Here is a 22,193-nt window from a genome sequence, read left to right as displayed (position 1 = left end):
ACCCAAGAATGGATGTCCGGTATGTTGGAAGGGTGGGTGGCACAAAACACATTGTTGAACTCCAAATCAGATACAATTGCCCTCATCCCATATGGCCCAGCTACATACCCATGCACCATGCGCAATGCACAGGGATTGGGAAAGTACTGACAAGATAGCTCACACTCGGCCTGGGTGTAGGCAGCACAAGGCCCTCCTGTGACCAGTGCCAACACAAACACCAAGACAACAAGGTAAGATATCTAGGACAGTAACTCACACTCACTGTCATGGCAGCATGCTCCATGGGGGGACAGCTACATCACCTGGGAGCCCCACTGCCAAATCACACTACACCCACCAGCAGGCCCTGTCACACACACCCCTTACACAAGCAGACACCACCAGGACAGGCAATGAATTTACCCACTGTCACAATGGACATGCAACACAACAACACCAATACATAGCCGAAGAAGACTCCAAGCCACAAATCGACATGTCAAAGACTCAGGAGAACATATCAATCTGTCCCCTGCAACATACCCATCCACAAGTGAACATTGAGGAGAATGCTAGGCACATACAACTACCTGGAGGAACAGTGCCAACTTGAATGTGTTTCAAACATGCATCTTGCATGAAACAGCATTAACATTGTCTGTCTCTCACACACAGGGCAACGTGAGGAATATCCCCCCAACAATGGGGGGGAAGAATCACAGTCACAGGCTCGGGAGGAACCTGATCCCACCGTCAGCGACACCTCTCAACACTCCGCATATGACCCCGACCGACCTGGACCCTCTGGTGTCCAAGCCCCTGCAGAACCTGGTTCAGGACCATCTGTGCCAACCACCACCCCCATTCCTGCCACATCCCAGGAGACACCGAGGAGCCCTGCCCGCAGTGAACAACTGAGCCAGTCTGATCAGGAGGGACAAGGTGTGGCGGGCACCCAGGAGGAGGCAGACAACACCGACACTGCCATCCCTCAGGGGTCCCGTAGACCCGATGTGCCCACAACGGCAGGCCAGGCTCTTGTGGGCAGAGGTGGTGGGAGTGGAGGACGGCGGAGGGGAGAACCTGACCAGCCAGCTGAAGGGACCGGTATGTCACACATCCACAACATCATGGAGGCATACCGGTGTGACAACAGGGAGTTCAGCCAGATAGTGCTGACCCTCACAGAGATCAAGAACCAGCAGGCCGAGCAACACACCAGTCAACAAGAACACCAAGGACGGATGGAGGCAAGACTGGCTGAGCTCCTGGCGGTGCAAAGGGACATAAGCCATTCACTCCGTCGGATCGCCGACAACATGGGCAACCCTCCCTGTGCCACCAGGCGAAGACCACCACCAGCCACAGGGAGGGAGGAGGAGGAGGATTCGTCCGACGGAGCGTCCCAAGCATCGTCAAGGCCTGCATCTGAGGGTCCCACGAGAAAGGTGGGTCGTCCACGGAAAAGACCATGAGAGGCAGCGGCCCATCCACATCTCCCAGGTCACCTGGCCTGGCATCTGGCCTTCATGTGCGACAGCATCACCTCATTGACTGACATCATCTGCCACATGGACTTGCTGGTCACAGTCTGACCAATGATGCCAAACACTGTGGTCTGGACTCTGATGACTTCAAATGGCAAGGATCCCATCTCCCCCTGTGAACTTTGGATTCTATGGTCCCTGCATAGCACCTTTTTCTGTGCACAAATCACGCCCCAGAGCTATAAATAAAAAATGAAGACATGAAATTTTATGTTGCAGTCATTTAGCATGATTACACAACATACGTGTGGGGATATGTCGAAGTATGCCTGAGTGTGGAACAAACTCCAGCCGTCCCCACACTTGGATCTGAGTCCGGTCGAGGACACACATGGGTCACAATGTATCACAAAATACAGACATGGAGCCCAATACTCACACGTGATGGCCTCAAGATGCTGAGGGGGTGCTTGCAATACTGCTAAGACAGACCAATTTGGTAGAGTATCATGAAGGTGTAGAGGTCATGGGTCATGTTGATGTGCCCGGGGAGGGAGTCCCAGGTTTGTTTTGCGAGATGGGAGAACTATCTCCTGCATGCAGTGTTTATGTGGATGTGATGAATGGTGGCCAGGGCAAGGTGGGCTGCATGGAGTTGGGCCAACGGGGTTTTGGATGACAGACATCCAAGGTCGGTGTTGGGTCTGGGGTTGTGGACTGCCTCCTGAGTGTGGTTGAGGAGTCTGAAGGTGATCCTGCAGCACACAGTGAGCCTCTGTACCTATCTCAGGTGGACGGTGATGGGGCTGGGGTGGGGGATGTTGCAGATGAGGTGTGCGGATGCACCCAGGATGTGGACAACTTCTCCTGCAGTTTTGCTGTTGTTCTCCGTAGAGGCCGGTGCTGTAGTTGAGCCGGCTGGTGTCGTGGACCAGGGGGACGGTCTGTCTTGCCTTGGAGTGGATCCATCTGTGGGTCATTTGCAGCATGTGGGGGTGTTGCAGCATGAGGTACAGATGGTGGTGAGTTGCATGGCAATTGTCAGCGATGGGTCCATGATGAACACCAGCTTGTGTGCGTGGCCACTGGGTGCTGGTGCGGTGCACAGACCAGTGGGACACAAGGAGTGGAGCCAGCTGTAAGGGGACAATCCTCAGATGATGACTAATGTCCTGTCCAAGTCCAGCCTCAGGTGGCAGGTTGTGTCATTGCTGCTGATGGGAGTCCATAACCTGATGGGGGTTTGTCCTGCGGATAATAGTGCTGTCTGCGTCTGTGTGCCAAGGCTGTCATGTATGCCCATGAGCTTGCAGTGGTACAAAGTTGCAAGGGATGTGATCTGCCTTGCAAGGCTGGGGTGTCTTGGATGGAGATCTGCTGTCAGTTCACTCACAATGCTGATTAGCCCCTTGATGTCGTGTGTTCGGGTGTCACGGCACTATCTGAAGGATCTCCACTTGTCCTTGCTGATGATATGGTGATGGCTGTGTGTGGTGTTTTCCAGGGCTGTAAGGCAAATGATGGCTCTGTGTTGCAAGGTTTGCACAAGAGTCCGGCTAAGTCTGTAGGAGTTCTGTAGGTCTGCCTTGTCCCAGCTGCATGAACTGTTGTTGTGCTTCACAGGAAAGTCTGTCAATGTGGCAAGATTGTTGGATCAGTTGCTGATCCAGTGCGTGTGGTTGCAGGGTGTGGCGGGCGTGTTGTTTTGATTGTCCCACGCAGCTTGTCTGTGGTGACTTACATCAAGCATATTTGGGGGATCGGGAGCGGGGTGTGGGGCAGTGTGTTGCTTGTGGGAGACGTGGAGTCAAATGTTGATGGACCAATGATGGATGGTGGTGTTGTTCCCCTTCAGCAAGAAGTTACGGGCCCCCAGCCACATGTAGCCTGTGGAGGTGAGGGCCTGCGTGCAGATGTACGTGTTGATGGCTTAGCGGAATAGTGGATGGAGTCCTGCAGATCTGTAGAGGAGTGTTACACTGAGGGTTGCCATGGAGTTGCTGAAACCCGGATTTGTGACTCTGAGGGTGTACTTGTGAATAAATAGCAATTCATCCCCCGGGACTGGTGTTGCAGTCCCTGCGGGTGGTCTTGTATCCGTGTGAGATGGCAATGAAGACGTCATGTGCTGAGGATGCTTTTTGTCCAGGTTACTGTCATGAAGGTGATGTGTGGGGCTGTCGTGTTGAGGAGGTAACAGAGTCCAATGGCGTGCTGGTGGACGGAGAGAGTGTGGAGTAGGAGGCACATTACCTGGTTGTTCTGACAGGGTCTTGTAGGCTGGGCAGCGCTGTGTAGGTAGTTGGAGTAGCACACTCAGCATGCGAAGGTGTCGTGTGTGTGCTTAGGGGTTGCCTGATAGCAGGAGGATGATTGTCACGATGACATTGCTTTGAGAGTGGCTGCAGCATGAGACTTTTGTGTGACGTGGGTCATGCAAAGACTAGAGGGTCGTGCACTGTGCGTGTTGCAGGCGCATACGTACCTGCCTTTGGCATGGCGCTGGGGCTACAGTGGCACAGAAAAGCTGCTGCCTGCATTTTGAATGGGTGGAGGGGGAAGGGCAGAGCATTTTGGAGGCGTGGGGGTTGCAGAATCAGGGCACTCGGTGGGGCGGTGCCGCAGGTGAGGCAACAGCAGGCGGAAGGGGTTAGAAATTAGGGAAAAAGTAGCACACACAGACAAGGTCTGAAAGGCACAGTGTAACAGGTGTATGTAAAGGAAGGAGTGTCAGGTCGCTCATGGGTCACTACGAGAAAATGTATGAACAATCACCATAAATTACAGCCACTGGATCAGGCAACAAAAAGCGGAGATGCGCAAAGGACACACACCATCAGCAGGCGTTGACGTCCCGTTGTGGGGAGCAAGCTGCACAAATACATACCAAACAAGGCACTTCATGCACAATAGAGATCATTAGCCATAAAGCACTGCATGCATGTTGCCAAAGTACACATACACACAGATGCTCAATCTTCGACAATTATGCCATAGATGACGCATGCAAACTGTCAAGAGAGCTGAATTGACAGAGATGAGGCACTTTGGATTGTGCTGAACACCTTTATTCCACATACACACACAAAGGGATATGCATCCATATTAACAGACTCACAGGTCAGTTGACAGAACATGTGGGACATACGCTAGACACCCCCTTCACAACACGGATGATGTCAATCCCAATGAACTGGCACACAAGTTAAGGGGATTAGCCAAACACATCCTGCTGCACACGGACAGGCTGCAATTCTCCATGGAGCCTGTTGTTGTGATGTCCCCCACTATGTCCACCCGGAGCATCTGCAATGTTTCAGAGGCAAGGTTTACACACATTGATGCCTTAATCAGACGCCACACTCCACTACAGATGACAGTCAAGAAGGGTGACTATCATGTCATGGGAGTGATGCTACATGTGATATGCTCCATGGTGAGAAGACATGTATGCATGGTACCACAACATGCACAGAAGCAGTCCCCACACATTCCAAACCCGTACCACCACTAAAAATCCTTGCTGCAAACCTTACCAAGACTGACCTTTCCACATGTACGTGCATGGAACGCTGATTCAGCACACGCTGCAATCCTCATGAGGAATAGCAGGAGGACAACGATGACACGGGTAGACAACAGGCGCTAAATACCTGGGAATGACAGACACACAGAAGTCACCTAAAACAATTCTCACCGCACACATGGACATTTACCAAACATGAACAATGTTTGACACATGCAAATGTCAAAGAATGTCTCTCCGCAAAACTGTGTGGCATGACATCATCACTCTAGTGCCACATCAGAACACACATCCAAGTCACTTTACAGTCAGTCAGCTGGACACACACATTGCAACACATGACACTCAATGCTACAAGCTTGCACACTCATACCCAGTGACTCGCCATTATGAGAAGAAGTTGCATATGAGCTGACTCCAGATATCCTCCTCCTCCTCCTCATCACTAGCCTTGTGAGCAAGCCCTTGATCCTCCACGGGTGGATGTTCCTGCTCATCCGGATCCAGGATGAGTGGCACTGCCTTCTCAACTGCCATGTTGTGCAGCATGCAGCACACAAGGAAGATTCGGTAGACCTTGTCCAGGCACCGGAATCGGCTCTTCAGGAGGCCAAATGTCCTCTCAATCACTCGCCTGGTCTGCCCGTGTGCATCGTTGTACCTGTGATCTGCAGCTGTTCTTGGGTTGCGGAGAGGTGTCATTAGCCATGGCATGTTGGGATATCCAGAGTCCCCTACATGGAAACATCATGTAAAAAACAGGGTCAGGAGATGCCGTAAGAACCAAAGATACCACAACACACAGGACAAACAGAGTATACCCACCAACAAGACATGCTCGTTCGTTGTGCAGCCGCAGCATCATTTGTGGCACCCTGCAACGCCTCATGATGTAGGCATCGTGTGCTGATCCTGGAAAACGTGCACATACATGGGAAATCAGCATGTTAGCAAGACACACCACAAGGGCATTTATCGAGTCGTAATGTTTTCTATTGCGATAGGCTTGTTCCTGTGCCTGTGGTGGTACCAAAGCCACATGTGTACCATCAATGGACCCAATGACATGGGGCATCCCTCCCAGGGCATAGAAATCACCCTTGACATCTGTCAACTCCTAAGGAGTAGGAAATGTGATGAATTCATCAAGGTGCTCCAACATGGCTGCTAAAACATCACGCAGGACACGGCTGAACATTGTCTGTGACATGCCACCAACATCAGCTATGGTGAATTGAAACGTACCTGTGGCAAAAAATGTAGGGCTGCCATCACCTTCATCTTGGAGGTCAGTGCAGTAGGATACCTGTGTCGCGGTTGGAGGTGTGGTGCCAGCCTGTCGGTCAAGTCCTCAATCAACTGTTGAGTGAATCTGTAACGTCAGATGCAGGCACGTTCCCTCATGGCACCCAAGTCTGGCATTAGTCTTGGGACAGGTGGTGCCCTGCAAGACATTGTTTGGATGAATGAAGATTGAGAGTCGGCCAACATCAATGTCAATGAACATAGCACATGCTACACTGCTAATACACATCCGGTAACTATGGAGTCGGGTGTGTGCAATACATCCAGGACACATATGCACGCTTGCTGGCACTCCTACAAAAAGAGAGATACACCTGTTGATTGTCAAGTCTACATGACATGCCCTGAAATGACCTGGGGGCCAGTCTGAGTGAACAGCCAGAGATATCACCAGAGTGACACACATCCACATAGCTGCATTGGAAGCATGTCATCTCATCCAGACAGCTGACTGCAAGGCACACGCACAGGTCACATGGAATGTCAAATGTACATATCAAACACATTGCTATGAAGGGGTACACGTGACAACTAAAAAACACAGCCATTGAGACAACGCACACATGTCTGACTGGGAAAATATGATGCACGATGCACACAGACCCTACAGCCGTGGGAATCCACATGTGGCATGGTGTGCGTAGACGTGTTCCATGCCCATCTCCACACAGACCCCTGTTGGATGCACAAACAGCAGATGCAGTTGATGGGACACTGACATCAAGCTCATGGGAACACATGACACACACCTGACATAGTCCCAAAGGGGCACGGTGATCGAGACCTGTCAGTTGAGAGAGTGTCCCTGTCCCTGGCATCAGGAGACAGGTGCGGGTGTTGATTACTGTACCATCCCACTTATGCTGTGCATGACACAGTTGGACTACAGACACACATGTGGCAAGTGGCAAGGTGATGTGTGCCACATAGTGCCCCATCACACATGACATGTGTCCACAGGTCATCACACATCAATTGTGCAACTAGATGAGATGACCAATGCAATATCACTGGCTAACACACCTAGGGCCTGCACATGTAAGTATGCAAAGACAAGTACTTGATGGACATCCATGTGCGACTCGTAGCCCTCCATTCCTGTCATGTGTACACACTAGTAGTACACTTATGGGTATGTGTACTACTAGTGCGTACCCGTACGTGTACGCACTAGTAGTACACGTATGGGTACGTGTGCTACTAGTGCGAACAGGTACATGTACTACCTTAGTACACGTACCTGTACGCACTAGTAGTACACATATGGGTATGTGTACTACTAGTGCGTACATGTACATGTACTACATTAGTATACATGTACGCACTAGTAGTACACGTACGTGTACGCACTAGTAGTACACGTACGGGTACGTGTACTACTAGTGCATACGGGTACGTCTACTACTAGTGCGTACACATATGTGTACTACCTTAGTACACGTACCTGTATGCACTAGTAGTACACGTACAGGTACGTGTACTACTAGTGCGTACGGGTACGTCTACTACAAGTGCGTACACATACGTGTACTACATTAGTACACATACCTGTACGAACTAGTAGTACACGTACGGGTATGTGTACTACTAGTGTGTACACGTACGTGTACAGGTACGTGTACTAAGGTAGTGCACGTACGTGTACGCACTAGTAGTAGATGTACCCGTATGCACTAGTAGTACATGTACCTGTACGTGTACTACTAGTGCATACAGGTACGTGTACTAAGGTAGTACACGTATGTATACGCACTAGTAGTAGACGTACCCGTACGCACTAGTAGTACACGTACCTTAGTACACGTACCTGTACGCACTAGTAGAACACGTACGGGTACGTGTACTAGTGTGTACGGGTATGTCTACTACTAGTGCGTACACGTACATGTACTAAGGTAGTACACGTACGTGTACGCACTAGTAGTACACATACCTGTCAAACGCACTGTACAACTGGTGCCATAGGGGTACGTGTGAAACGCACCGTACTCCCGCTATCATCGCGTGTGTACGCTTCATTTCACCATTGTACTTGTGCCATAGGGGTACGTGTGAAACGCACCGTACACCCGCTATCAACGCGTGTGTACGCTTCGTTTCACCATTGTACTTGTGCCGTAGGGGTACGTGTGAAACGCACCGTACACCCGCTATCATCGCGTGTGTACGCTTCGTTTCAATATTGTACTTGTGCCGTAGGGGTACGTGTGACACACACCGTACCTGTGTGTGGATTTCAAAATTTACATAGGGGACACATAAGGGACAAGTATTAGGCCCTAAATGCTTGCTGGTTGTCATGGAGACAGAGTTTTCAGTTGGAAAGTGTCGATCAGGTGTCCTGGAACAGTCAGTTGGCCACAAAATACAATGTTGCAAAGTGGTTGTTGACTTGACATGATGCTCAAAATTTGAACAATGCGAATGCTGTCATTGGTGTATGTTTAAAGTCATTGGTGCATCTTTAAAGGGATTGGAGTAAACGTAGGATGCTAATGAGTCTGACCAATCACTATGTACTCCTCTAAATGAATGCCCCTCAGCAAGACAGATATAAGGCAGCCAGAACCCATGAGAGGGCACTTGCCTGCACAACTTTCCAGTCGACAACATTGCTGCTGTCTCTGCTTCCTCTGGACCATGTCGCGTACTGTGGAGAGGGCCCAGCCATTCACCCAGGAGGAGAATCAGGCCTTGCTGGACGCCCTCCTCCCACAGTACACCAGCCTGTATGGGAGACCAGAGGAGCAGGTGAGTGCTGAGTCCACTACCTTTACCTAGGCACCTGTTGAGTGACTGTCAATATTGTGTCCAGGTCGGACAGACATGCTATGTTGTTTAGAGTGGGTCCCAGGGTGGGGGACATGCTGATGTCTCTCATGCAGAGCCTGATGTAGTCCCTGTATGCACTCCTCACTTGCATAGTGCTTACAGTGACTTTCACTGCATAGTGCATGACACATGCAGCCTGTGAAATTCTTGGTGGCTTTTTTTCCTATTGTCCTGAGGTGATTCAGTGCTCCCCCCGGTGTGACAGGTGACTGTACCCACAGATGTGTATGAGTTGAGTGGACCTGTGGTGAGGTTGTCCAAATAATGTGTACGACCTTAATGGACATTGATGTGTGCAAATCTTCCTTTACATGTGGGTGAGTGTCTATGTGAAGTGTTGCGCCACACCTGCATGGAGATGGCAACATATCTACCCATCTGATGTGGCAAGTAGGCCATGCTGTGTGTCTGACTTGCATAGCTAGCATGACACCTGTGACACCCCACTGGCACGTGGCACATGTGCAGAGTGAGGGTTGTATCTGCTGTTGTCAATGACAGGCGAGTGATCTGTGCTTGGGTGTGTCTGTCTAGTATGCTGAGGGTGCGTCAGTGGAGTGGGACATGTGACTGCTTGGCACGTGCTGGCCATCAGCCTGCTGTTGCATGTGCTGCACAGTGTGTGACATGATCAGTGAGTGTGTCGCAACCCTCATGCCAACCGGTTGACTTTCAATGCCATGTATTGCATTGGGGCTTGCACACAGGCCAATTTCTTATTGTGTATGATGTAATTCCTGTCTGCATCCTATGCCCTGTTCAACATTTCTAAGAGGTTCAAATGTGTGTCTTGGGGACATGGAGCAGGTATATTGATGGTGTGTCACTTTGTCATCCTGACAGGTAACTGCCCACGAGAAGGGGGTGATTTGGAACCACATCGTCAGGGCCGTGAGATCTGAGGGGGAGCATAGTCGCCGGCTGCCACAGCTCCGCAAGAGGTGGCAGGACATCCGGTGCTGGACCCGGCGGATCGCCCGGGTCCAGCTGGGGCTGGACCCTCCTCGCCCCCACGGCGGACACCGACGGCTGACCCCCCAAATGAGACGTGTCCTGGCGGTGGTCTTCCCAGACCTCGATAGGCAGTTACAGGAGAGACTGCAGCAAGGAGGGGGTAGGTACATGGCTGTTTGTCGTGTTAAGTGTCGCAAGCTTTTGTAAGCGCTCTGTAGCCTGGATGCACTCCCAGAGTTGATATGTACAGTGCATTTTCTGTTCCCCAATGTCACCTGTTGCTCTTTTTCATCCCTTCCCCTCCTTGACATGTGTCCCCTGGTCTGTGTGTAATCACATTTGCACATGGTCATCTAGGGTGCCAGTAAATCTAAGTGCACATTGCTTTCTGCATCATGTGGGAGGGTGGTCTGTGACTTGTGTTGGTACCTTGCCTGTGTCATGACCTGTTCACTATGTTGGGGGTCCATAGTTGTTGTCACTGATGCTGACTCTCCACATAGGAGTGTGAGCTTTCAACTGGACACCCTTGCAGCATGCATGACCAATGTTGTGGCCTCAGACATGATGTGCATGAGTGTGAGATATGCATAGTGCCATGACGGTTGAAGATGGTACAGCCAGCTCATTCCAGGACCACGGAGCAGTGTGCCCACTACAGTCCCCTGAGACACCCTGGCCTCCTACTCATGTGTGTCATACGACACTGTGCACTTTCTCTGTGTGTTCTGCATAGGTCTGCTTCTGTGGCATTGTTCCCTGGCCTAGTTTGTATTTTGCTAATGTGTGCTACCTGTGTCCACTGGACAGGGATACATCATTTTGCTTGTGCATACTCACAGTGGGCAGTGCCTGTGTGGCTATTCACAACAATCTGTTGATGGTTGTTTGTCACAAATATGTGTTTGCAGCCCCACGAGGTGATGTTGTGTAAATGAAGCTATTTTTCAAGCACAGTTGTTGTAACCCAGAATAAGAGGTGTCAGTTCTTGATCTGTATCAATCACATTGACTCAGGTATTGGGGGGGGGGGGGGGGTGCGGGAGAGGCATATATTTGCAACCCTGATTTTTCATTGCCAGGTCTGACTTGTGTGTGAGAATTGCCTGTCCAAAAATACACTGTGCAGTGCCCCTGTGATGGTGGCCAGTGCTCAATGTTCGTGCTTTGCAGCCTGTGTAATTTTTTTACCAACATTAATCCTGATCATACATTTTTTGCACCTGTGTGTGGTTCAGATGCAACGCATTTTGGACTTTGTGTGCTGACATCTGTGTGTCCATTCTGGCTTGCCATGAGGGTGTCCCCACAGTACAGCTGGGCTTGTTTACCAGCCAATTGCAGGCCCATTAGCGCATGCATTGTCCTGGGTGTGGACATGTGTGCCACTCCAGATGACAGGCAGTAGGTCATATGTGTAGCCAACTGTGTAATCAGGTGACGGATGTCCTGGTGACAACTGACATAATTAAAGTTATTACTCTTACAAAATTGTACCTAGGCACTCACAGCACTTGTCAACAGTTGTTCATGTTTTTTAAATGTGGAAACTGGATGATTTGTGTTAAGTACACTGATGTGCCTGCATGAAAAAAGTCTAACAAGGAAGCGCACACCAAATGACATTTCAACTTTCATGGAACACACTGGCACCTATTCAAAGAAGCCACTGTTCAAATTAAATGGTGTTGCAGATTCTCCATATACATGTTCCCACAGTGGTCTTGATTTTGTGAGACTCCTTTGTTGTTGGTGATACACACTTAAGAGTCTCAAGACATCAGAACCTCCGTTGGCCCATGTATATCTACTTTCTGCAACACCATTTATTTCTAACAGTGGCTTCTCAGAAAAGTTGCCAGCTGCTTCAATGACAGTGTACATGTACTTTTGTGTGCACAGCCTTGTGCAACATATTGCATGCAGCCACATGAGTGTTGTTTTCACGAAATGGCCAATTGGCATATTCCAAACATGTAGATTGTGTAAAGTATTGTGAGTCCCAAGGTAGCAACATTTGTTCGTTTTGTGTTGCAAAGGACTTACAGAGTATTGAGGTGTGTTAGTTTACCTTGAGTGCATCACTAAAGTTTCTTTCAGGCTAAACAGAGGTGTCATGACTTCATTTTATTGCTGTGCTCACCGGTTCACAGACACTAGCTTCTCAGTGTATTTCTCATTCAAGTTGTGGCCTTTTGTGTATGTATTTTCCTGGTGTCAAAGTGGCATGGTGGGTCTAACAACTGGGCAGTACAGGGCTTACATATGTGCGGAGTAAGCTAGCTGTTACTCATGATGCATTGCCTGATATGCACTGTGACCAATTGTTCTTGTGCTCATGTGTCAGATGTATACAGGTGACTGATGCTTTTTGGTTTCTTCTCCTTGCCCACAGCATCATCATCCGCAAGCGAGGGAGACACCTGCATGGACCTTGAGGAGGGACCCAGCAACAGTGCCACCAGTGCTGTGGAGACAGCAGGAGCCAGTGGCACGGAGGGCGAGGGGAGTCAGTCGGAGGACCTGTCTGGAGGCGAGAGAATCTATGACGCTGACGGGTCCGAGGCTGAACTCCCTGAGGAAGCGGAGGATGCCCCAACAACTGGCAGCATCCCACCATCTGTACCTGCCTCCTCCATTGACATCTCCGCCCTCCCAGTTGCTCCCGTCCCTTCTGTCCGTGCAGGGTCCCACCGTGTCTCCTTCGGACCAGGCACCGCACCCCCTGCCCCTGTCACCCCTGCTGCCCTCAGTGAAGAGCCTGTGGACACACTGCACCAGTTGCAGGTTGGTCAGGCATCAGTGCTGCATTTCCTCCATGGACACACTAACCTGCTCACACAGTTGGTGTCGTTCGTGGAGGGCATGTCATCAATGATGTCTGAGCAACGCAGGATTCTGCGGTCCATGGACTCTTCACTGACGGAAGCAGTTTCTCTCCTGCGGCGCTCCGTCCCCCCCTACCCCGGACCCATCCACACTGCCCTCTCCCATGCCTGCCCAACGCTCACATAGACAGTCACGGGCACGCACCCCAACAGACACATCCAGCACACCCCCAAGTAAGGCACTACGCACACCTCCTGGCACGCACACTCAGGGGGATGTAGGCACACCCACAGGGTCTGGGGGCAAACGACAGACACACAGCCACAGTCAGAGTCCGCAGTCCTCACAACCCAGTCCCTCCAAAACAACTCCCCTTAGCTCCCCTGCCAAACTGTCATCCAAAGATCTCTACATGGGTGGGCTGGCCCTTACCCCCACTGTGACACCACCCCGCAAGCGGGCGAGGAAGTCCCCGGGCAGGGGAGTTGAGTCCCCCCCCATGTCCACCCCCTCCCCCATGAGCGCTGCACCCCATCCCACAGCCACCCCCCTCCGTTGGCCCTGGGGTCTCTTCAGGTGCAGGGGTTACTCTGGACGCCCTGGCAGCAGTGTGCAGCGCCGAGCTCACCTCCACCCCTGTGGTGGAGACGTCCAGCCCTGCACCCACCACACCTACCCAACCCCCTCCTGTCCCTGCGGTGCCTGGTCCTGCCACAGATGATGCCCCCACCCCGGTCGAGAAACCTTAGGGTTACTTTGTGCAGGCAAGGTAGGGGTGGACACAGTCCCCTACGTCCACCCTTGGACTATGACAAAGGACTGGCCATTGGCCTTTGTAGATAGTGTCTTCTTAATTTCTTATTTTTGTGTGCTGAATAAAGCCTTTTCTTTTACTTTCAACCCTATTGCATTTCAGGTACTTGATGTTGGTGATGGGGCTCCTGAAGTTGTTGTTCTGGTAATGTGTTAGGGTTCTGAGAAATGTTTTTGTATGATGGTCATGAGATGGACCATGGTAATCTGTGTGCCATCACAATGTCTCTGCAAAGAAGCATTGGTAGTGTGTGTTCCTTTTCTTTGGCTACATTGTCCCAAGGAGTGTTCCTTCCACTGTGGCACATGACATTTTCCCTGCAAACAGTTGCACAATTGTTGTGCTGACCTGTGTCAACATTTCCTTTGTTGGTGACGGATCCCTTCAACAATGGCCATGCCTGCTCACCTATGTCTCCTGCTGAATCATCTGTGCCATCCTTGCTAGTCACTGTACTTGTGTTTTGGGTATGTAGGAATGCCTTCAGGGACAAATTGTCCCTTTTCAGCACTATCCATGTGTGTAATCACGGCCTACCACAGAAATGGTACTTGTTATGCAGGGTATTTGGGCACCTGACTCACAATTGTGGGCATTGTATCTGGTGGAATTGAACCCTATTCCTTCCATGAGAGACAACATCTTGGTGGCTGGACCAGCACCTTGACATTCCTATCAGTCCTATGCGTGACAGTGTGTGTTCCCTTTGGCTATCTTAGTTTTGTATGCAGTTACATGACTATACAGTCAGTTGGCATGAAATCTGGGTGTGTATTGTGCTGCATCCGCCATGGGTGGGTATGCATGTGTTATATGTTCTCACACCCACATGTGGTGTGTCATGCAGTGTGTGAAAGACATCCATCCTCCTGGGAGTGGGACACTGCTGGGAGTCCTCTGCACACACCCTGCTTATGTCTTTCCACTGCTGGGAGTGATATGCACCCACCCCTCATATGTCTGTCCACTGCTGGTAGTGATATGCACCCACCCCTCATATGTCTGTCCACTGCTGGGAGTCCTCTGCACCCACCCCTCATATGTCTGGACACTGCTGGTAGTGATATGCACCCACCCCTCATATGTCTCTCCACTGCTGGTAGTGATATGCACCCACCCCTCATATGTCTGTCCACTGCTGGGAGTCCTCTGCACCCACCCCTCATATGTCTGGACGCTGCTGGTAGTGATATGCACCCACCCCTCATATGTCTGGGCACTACTGGGAGTCCTCTGCACCCACCCCTCATATGTCTGGGCACTGCTGGGAGTCCTCTGCACCCACCCCTCATATCTCTGGACACTGCTGGGAGTCCTCTGCACCCACCCCTCATATGTCTGTCCACTTCTGGTAGTGATATGCACCCACCCCTCATATGTCTGTCCACTGCTGGGAGTCCTCTGCACCCACCCCTCATATGTCTGGACGCTGCTGGTAGTGATATGCACCCACCCCGCATATGTCTGTCCACTGCTGGGTGTCCTCTGCACCCACCCCTCATATGTCTGGACACTGCTGGAAGTGATATGCACCCACCCCTCATATGTCTGTCCACTGCTGGGAGTCATATGCACCCACCCACGCACCCCCTTGGGGCTGTACACTGCTGGCCTGGACCTACACACACACCAATATGAAGGTCACATGCTGGGCCAGTCCTCTATGCCCACATTCCTGGCGTGTGTATGCATCCTATCCCAAATTTACTGCTGCCGTAACGGGGTACGTGTGGTACGCACCGTACCCATGCATTCATGCGTGGGTACGGTCCGTACCTGAGTTGTAATGGTGCTGTAGGGGTACGTGTGGTACGCACCGTACCCACGCATTCATGCGTGGGTACAGTCCGTACCTGAGTTGGCATGGTGCCGTAGGGGTACGTGTGGTACACACCGTACTCATGCATTCATGCGTGGGTACGGTCCGTACCTGAGTTGTAATGGTGCCGTAGGGGTACGTGTGGTACGCACCGTACCCAGGGTATGGTCCGTACCAGAGTTGTCATGGTGCTGTAGGGGTACGTGTGGTACTCACCGTACCCACGCATGAATGCGTGGGTACGGTCCGTACCACTGTTGTAATGGTGCCATAGGGGTACATGTGGTACGCACCGTACCTGAGTTGTCATGGTGCCGTAGGGGTACGTGTGGTACGCACCGTACATGTCCACTTCCGTTGTTGCGGTACACAGGGGTTGCTGGACAAGCCCCCCCAAGTGACCAGAGCCTGGTGGTAACGTATGGCCTACATATTATAAGTTTGTGTTTGTGTATGGGGTATGTTTTGTGCCCCTCACCCCCCCCCTAGCCCCTGGGTGTTGTTTTCACCTTCTGCGGTGTGTGCGTCGGGTGCGGTGCACCAGGTCGTAGGCCATGAGGACCGGGATGACACGTACGATGGGGTTCATGGCGTGTACGTCACGTACTGGGGCTCCGTTGTGTAGCGGTTTGCGTCGAACTCTGCTTTTCCGGCTGTGTTCGACTCCCGTAAAAAAAGGGCCGTACGGAGTGACGTAGGGACGAATCGTACTTGCTGGGCTGGAAACCGCTGCCTGAATACGTCCGGGCGTCACGTACAAGCTGTTCCGGATCAGAATCGTAGGTATTTTTTCCACGTACGTTCTTTTGTACGATTTGTACGGAAATAGGCTTTCTGTACGAATCGTACTTCCTAGGTTGTAGGGACAGTTTACCGGGTGCGAGTCGTACGGAGAAAACGCTCCGTACGACGATTCGTAGGGCCTTTTTACAGGATCGGAATCGGCCCCTTAATTTGGTGGTGATTCTACCACAACAAATGTTGCTGCGATGTTCTCCAATTCGTAGTTTCACTTTTCTCGTTGTCATGCCCACATAACGTAACTCACACGGGCATGTTATCAAATAGACCACGTTAGTAGAGTTACAGATAGAGTGGGCTTTTTGTGTCCATATTTTTCCATGTTCCAAATTTAGAACCTTAGTATGCTTAGTCAAATCACAGATGCTGCAGTTGGTGCATGGGAAATGACCCATGATTTTGGGTAGACCCCATGCCTCCGTGATTGTTAGATCTCTTGTAGGGTTATCTTTTGGACGTGTATGGACTAGGGTATCTTTTAGGCTGCGTCCTTTTTTAAAGGAGAAAAGCGGTTTGTCCCAATTTCGATTGTTACTGGTGAGGATTCCCCAATGTTTGTTGACAGCTTTTTTGACACAGTTTGATGCGCTGCTGTAGGTTGTTACGCATGTCAAAGGCAGTTCTTTGTTTTCCTTAGGGTTATCTTCCAGAAGCGCCTCTCTTGGTTGGTTCCGCGCTCTCTTAAAGCCTTTATTAAGGATTTTATCTGGGTATCCCCTATGTTTCAATTTGGTGGTGAGGTTGGTGGACTGTTTTCGGAAGGCATCCAAATTGCTACAATTTCTCCTGATCCTGAGATATTGGCCATAGGGTAGGTTTTCTCGTAAGGGTCTAGGGTGGAAACTGGAGAAGTCAAGAAGGTTTTTCTTGGCTGTAGGTTTATAGTGGGTTTTAGTTGTTAGGCACCCATTGGATTTAGAAATCACGACGTCCAGGAACACGACTGATTGTGAGCTGCAGGTGTAAGTGAATCTTAAGTTAGGATCCAAGGTATTTAACCATTGTAGGAAAGTCAGGAGGTTGCTCTCTGTACCTTTCCAAACAAGGAGGATATCATCAATGTATCTCTTCCAAAAAATAATGGAAGAGGAATACGGATTGGTGACACTTTGAATGTATCTACGTTCAAAATCATGAACGTAGAGACCCGCTACACTAGGGGCAAATGTACTGCCCATGGAAGTCCCGGTTGACTGTAAATAGATGTCTCCCTTGTACTCAAAAAAGTTTTGTTTAAGTGCTAAAGTGGCACATTCCAAGATAAATTCCTTAGGTGTCAGATAGTCCCAATTAATACCATTGAGTGCCTCATCCAGGACCCTGATGGTTTCGTCCTGGGGGATGCTCGTGTACAGGCTTTCGATATCTAGGGTCACGAGTGTGGTGGTTGCTGTGTCAATTGTTAGGTCTTGGAGTAAGTTAAGGAGGTTCTTAGTGTCCTTAAGGTAGGTTGGAGTTGCTTGGATTAAGGGTTTGAGAAAGTAATCACAAAAGCGGGACAGCGGCTCAAGGAGAGAGCCAATGCCCGAGACTATGGGTCGACCTGGGGGAGGTAATTTGTTTTTGTGTATTTTTGGCAGGGTATAGAAATGAGGCACTACACTATCCCCTGCAGTCAAAAAGTCTCCCTCATGTTTAGTAATGTGGCCATTGTCCTCTGCCTCTCTCACGAGGTTAGTAATGCGAGCCTTGAGTTCTACAGAAGGGTCGGTCATGGGTGGTTGGTAGTTTGTCCTGTCGCTCAACAAGCGTATGCACTCGTTATCATAGTCAGCTGTGTCTTGTATCACAATACCCCCGCCTTTATCGGCCGGTTTTATTGTGATTGCTGAATTAGCTTTTAGACTGTCAAGTGCCTCGTATTCTAGTGCCCTCAGATTTTTTAATTGTCAGGGCTCTTCAAGGGTCTCGATTTCTAAAAAGACCGCCTACTCAAAAGCACTGATTTCTGCTTGTATTGTGTGTGGGGGCGGCGTAAAAGTAGATTTGTTTCTCAAACCAGTGTCACCTTTAGTATAGTTCACGGCTCCTTGTTCCTTTTTTTCAAAAAGGCCTTCAATTTCAGTTTTCTAAAGAAATTGGCGAGTTCGCAATGAAGGCTAAACTTGTCCAGGCGGGCAGTGGGCAAGAAGCCTAAACCTTTCTCACGGACCTGTGTCTCTTTTTTTTTTTTTTAATTGTTCTTTATTGTTTTAAAACGGACACAACCCCAACCCACCCCCCACCCCCTTCTCAGACAAAATAATTCTTTATGATAATATTTACACAAGAAAAAGGAATATACATACAAACATATATTAAGTACTTAATTCAGTATCTTTAAGATTTTAACCATTGTGTTAGAGGATCCCATATCTCTAATCCTTTTGACCTCTTATTTTTCCCTTTTCTCCTATATATAGCTAATTCCAGGCTATGTGTCGCTAGCATGCGATAGCGCCATTGTTGAAATACTGGTGGTGTTGGATCTAACCATGCCGAGGCTATACATAATCTTAGAGTTGACATTGAGACAAATATTAATCCTTTTATTTCACTCGGTCGATTATTATCATCGATACCCAGCAAGATTTCCCCCACAGAGATTTCAATTTTGATATCAAGAATTTCTGATAAAAAATCAGAAATATCTTTGATCAGGCCCTGTAGGGTGTTACATGTAGCGAATATATGTACAATATCTGCTTTGTAGAGATTGCACCTAGGGCATCTTGTCCCCTTTCCGGTCCCCCATTTTGATATTCTACTAGGTGTATAATATAACAAAAAAAAAGTTTTGTAATATTGAGCTTGTAGTCTGGTGGACATTAATAATGTTTGAGAAAATTCGAATGATTTAATCACTGTGGTGGCCGACATATCTAAGATTTCCTGCCATTTTATATAATATTTATCCAAATCATCCGGACACAGGCCCAGGAGGTGATTATATATCTCTCCTATTTTAGTCCACTTTCCTTGATTTACAAAATCTATACATTGAATCTTTTGAAATTTCGATCTGCCACCACCTTTCCTTAATATAAAGTCCCTGATTTGAAGATATTTGAAAAAATCTCTATAACTGAGCATATATTCTTTTCTAATTTCTTCGAAGGATTTTATACCTGTAGATGTAGAGAAACAGCCCAGGTGTGTGATCCCTGCTTCTATCCACTTTTTCATATATATATCTTTGAATAGTTCTGGTAGGTTGTTGTTATCTGATAGTAATGTATAATATGAAAACCTTCCAATCCCCAATATTTTACGAATATTACTCCATGCTTTGAGTATTCCTAGAAGAGTTTTAAATCGTACTTTTTTATAGTAGCTGTCGTATAAGTGTAGCCAGAAATACCCCCTAGTGCTATCCCCTAGTATTAATTCTTGTGGTGTTGGGATTCCGGTAGTTGGTCTATTTCCTTGGGTGATAGATAATAGCTCTCTACAATATGTCATTATAGCTGACCAATAGTATAGTTTAATATTAGGCAGAGAAAGTCCCCCCCTATCTTTAGGTAGTGATAAAAATTTAGATGTCCTACGGGATCTCTTGTATCCCCAGATAAATAGCGAGAACATACTTTCAATGCATTTAAACCATTGTGGTTGAAAATCAAGACAGATGGTTCTGAATAAATATAAAAATTTAGGCAGATAGATCATTTTAATCATGTTGCACCTACCTATAATGGATAGATGAAGATTATTTAATCTTCTTAAATCTTTATCTGTTCGTTGTATTAGTGGGTCAAGATTAATTTGAATGAGGGTGTCTAATTTCGCTGTAATATTAACCCCTAGATATATGGCACTATCCACTACACGGTTGTCGTTTATTTTAAGTTTATCATTAAGTACTATCTGTGTTTTGTTTTGGTTCAGTTTGTATCCCGAGATCTTGCCAAACATTTCAGCTTCCCTTTCTATGGCCTGAATAGAGGCTGTAGGATTTGTTGTTACCACCGCTATGTCGTCTGCATAGGCAAGTGTTTTAGTTTCTATATTTCTTATCTTGATTGGGTTGATTAAAATATTATTTTCGAGTCTGTTAATAAACGGATCGATGAATAGTGCAAATAGTAAAGGGGAGCATGGGCACCCCTGTCTTGTCCCTCTAGTTATACTAAATTTTTCAGAGGCGGATCCATTTACCATGACTACCCCCTGAGGTTTAATATACATCATTTGAATTGCCTTGATAAAGGTTGCCCCGAGTCCGGCTCTTGACATGACTGACCAGAGGTAGGTCCAGGAGACCCAATCAAACGCCTTCTCAGCGTCCAGCAGTATAAGCGCCATAGGGTCTCCTGATACCTCAGCCATGTCAAACAAGGTAATTACTCTTTGTATGTGATCCACGGTGGATCTTCCGGGAATAAACCCATGCTGATGGGGGGACACAATCTTACTGATGATCGGAGCTAGGCGACTAGCTAGTAATTTTGAGTATATTTTAGAGTCGCCATTAATCAGGGTGATAGGGCGATACGATCCGAGCTCTTGGGCCTCCTTATTTTTTTTCAAAAAGACAACAATTTTTGCGTTAGACCATGACTCAGGGGGCCGTTCACCTTGAAAGACATGGATAAATAGATCAGTTAAAATTCTCTTTAGGGGTGCACTAAAGGTGACATAAAATTCTGTAGGGATTCCATCAATTCCAGCTGCCTTTCCATTAGTCAAGTTATTCATAGTTAGTAGTATTTCATCCCACGTTGGTAGATAATTAAGACTATCTAAATCCTCTTGTTCTATCTTGGCAATAGGGATTTGATCTAGGTATTCATCGATCTTATCTTGTAGTTTACCCTCTTCTTTATATAACTCTTGATAGTATATTTGAAATGCATTTTTTATCTTATTTATATTCGTTGTGAGTCCTTCTCTGGGATTGTTTATTTCTTTTATTAGATTGGCAGAATTTTTTTGTCTAGCTTGTACCGCTAGTTGATGCCCTACTTGTTCACTTAATTCATATACTAATTCCTTATTTAGCGTTGCTTTGGTTATTGCTTTCTCGGTATAAATATCTATGATAGCATTTTTAGCTATTGCCACTTGTCTTATTTGGTTTTCAATATCTTCTCCTATTTGTGCTGCCATTGTTAAATTTTTCTCGGCGTTTACTAGGATATTATGGAGCTTCTCCATATGTTCTTTTGCCCTCCTGTTGTTATTAAATGAAAACCGACTGGTTTCCCCCCTAATTCCAGCCTTCATGGCATCCCACACCATCTCAATCGTGGTACTACCAAGATTGTCCTCCAAAAATTCGGGTATCCATCTGTTCATATGTTGACAAAACTCTTTATTCACCAGCAGTGCTCTTTCGAATGTCCATTTTTGTATCTCCCTACCCATTTTTCCTTTCTCTAAATTAAGAATTAGGGGGTTATGGTCTGACAGGACTCTTGGTAATTTGTCTATTAAGCAATTATCTATCAGAGAACCGGACATCAGCATATAATCTAATCTAGAGTGTTTTAGATGGGGATTAGAAAAAAAAGTAAAGCCAGGATCATCTGGATGTTTAATTTGCCAACAGTCTATTAGACCATGTGTTTGACACATCTCTTTGAAGGCCTTATATACTTTTGGTTTCCTACCCTTATAGGTATATCTGGGGTCCATTGACCAGTTGCATGGAAGGTTCAGATTAAAATCGCCACAAATGATTATTGGCAATTGCCATTGTACCAATTCGTTAGAGACGGTTTCCAAGACACTTGGATCGTCACTAGTGTTACCGTAGATAGTACATAGAGTTATTTTATTATCATTCTCCTGTGTACATTCTCTAATTGCCCAGCATCCTTGATTATCAGCTATTGATTTAGAAAACTGTATCTCACCCCCTTT

This window comes from Triturus cristatus, chromosome 4_2, assembly GCF_964204655.1.
Source record: "Triturus cristatus chromosome 4_2, aTriCri1.1, whole genome shotgun sequence".
Classification (NCBI taxonomy): Eukaryota; Metazoa; Chordata; class Amphibia; order Caudata; family Salamandridae; genus Triturus; species Triturus cristatus.
The sequence above is the reverse complement of the archived record's forward strand: the minus strand, read 5'-3'. Positions refer to the sequence as shown.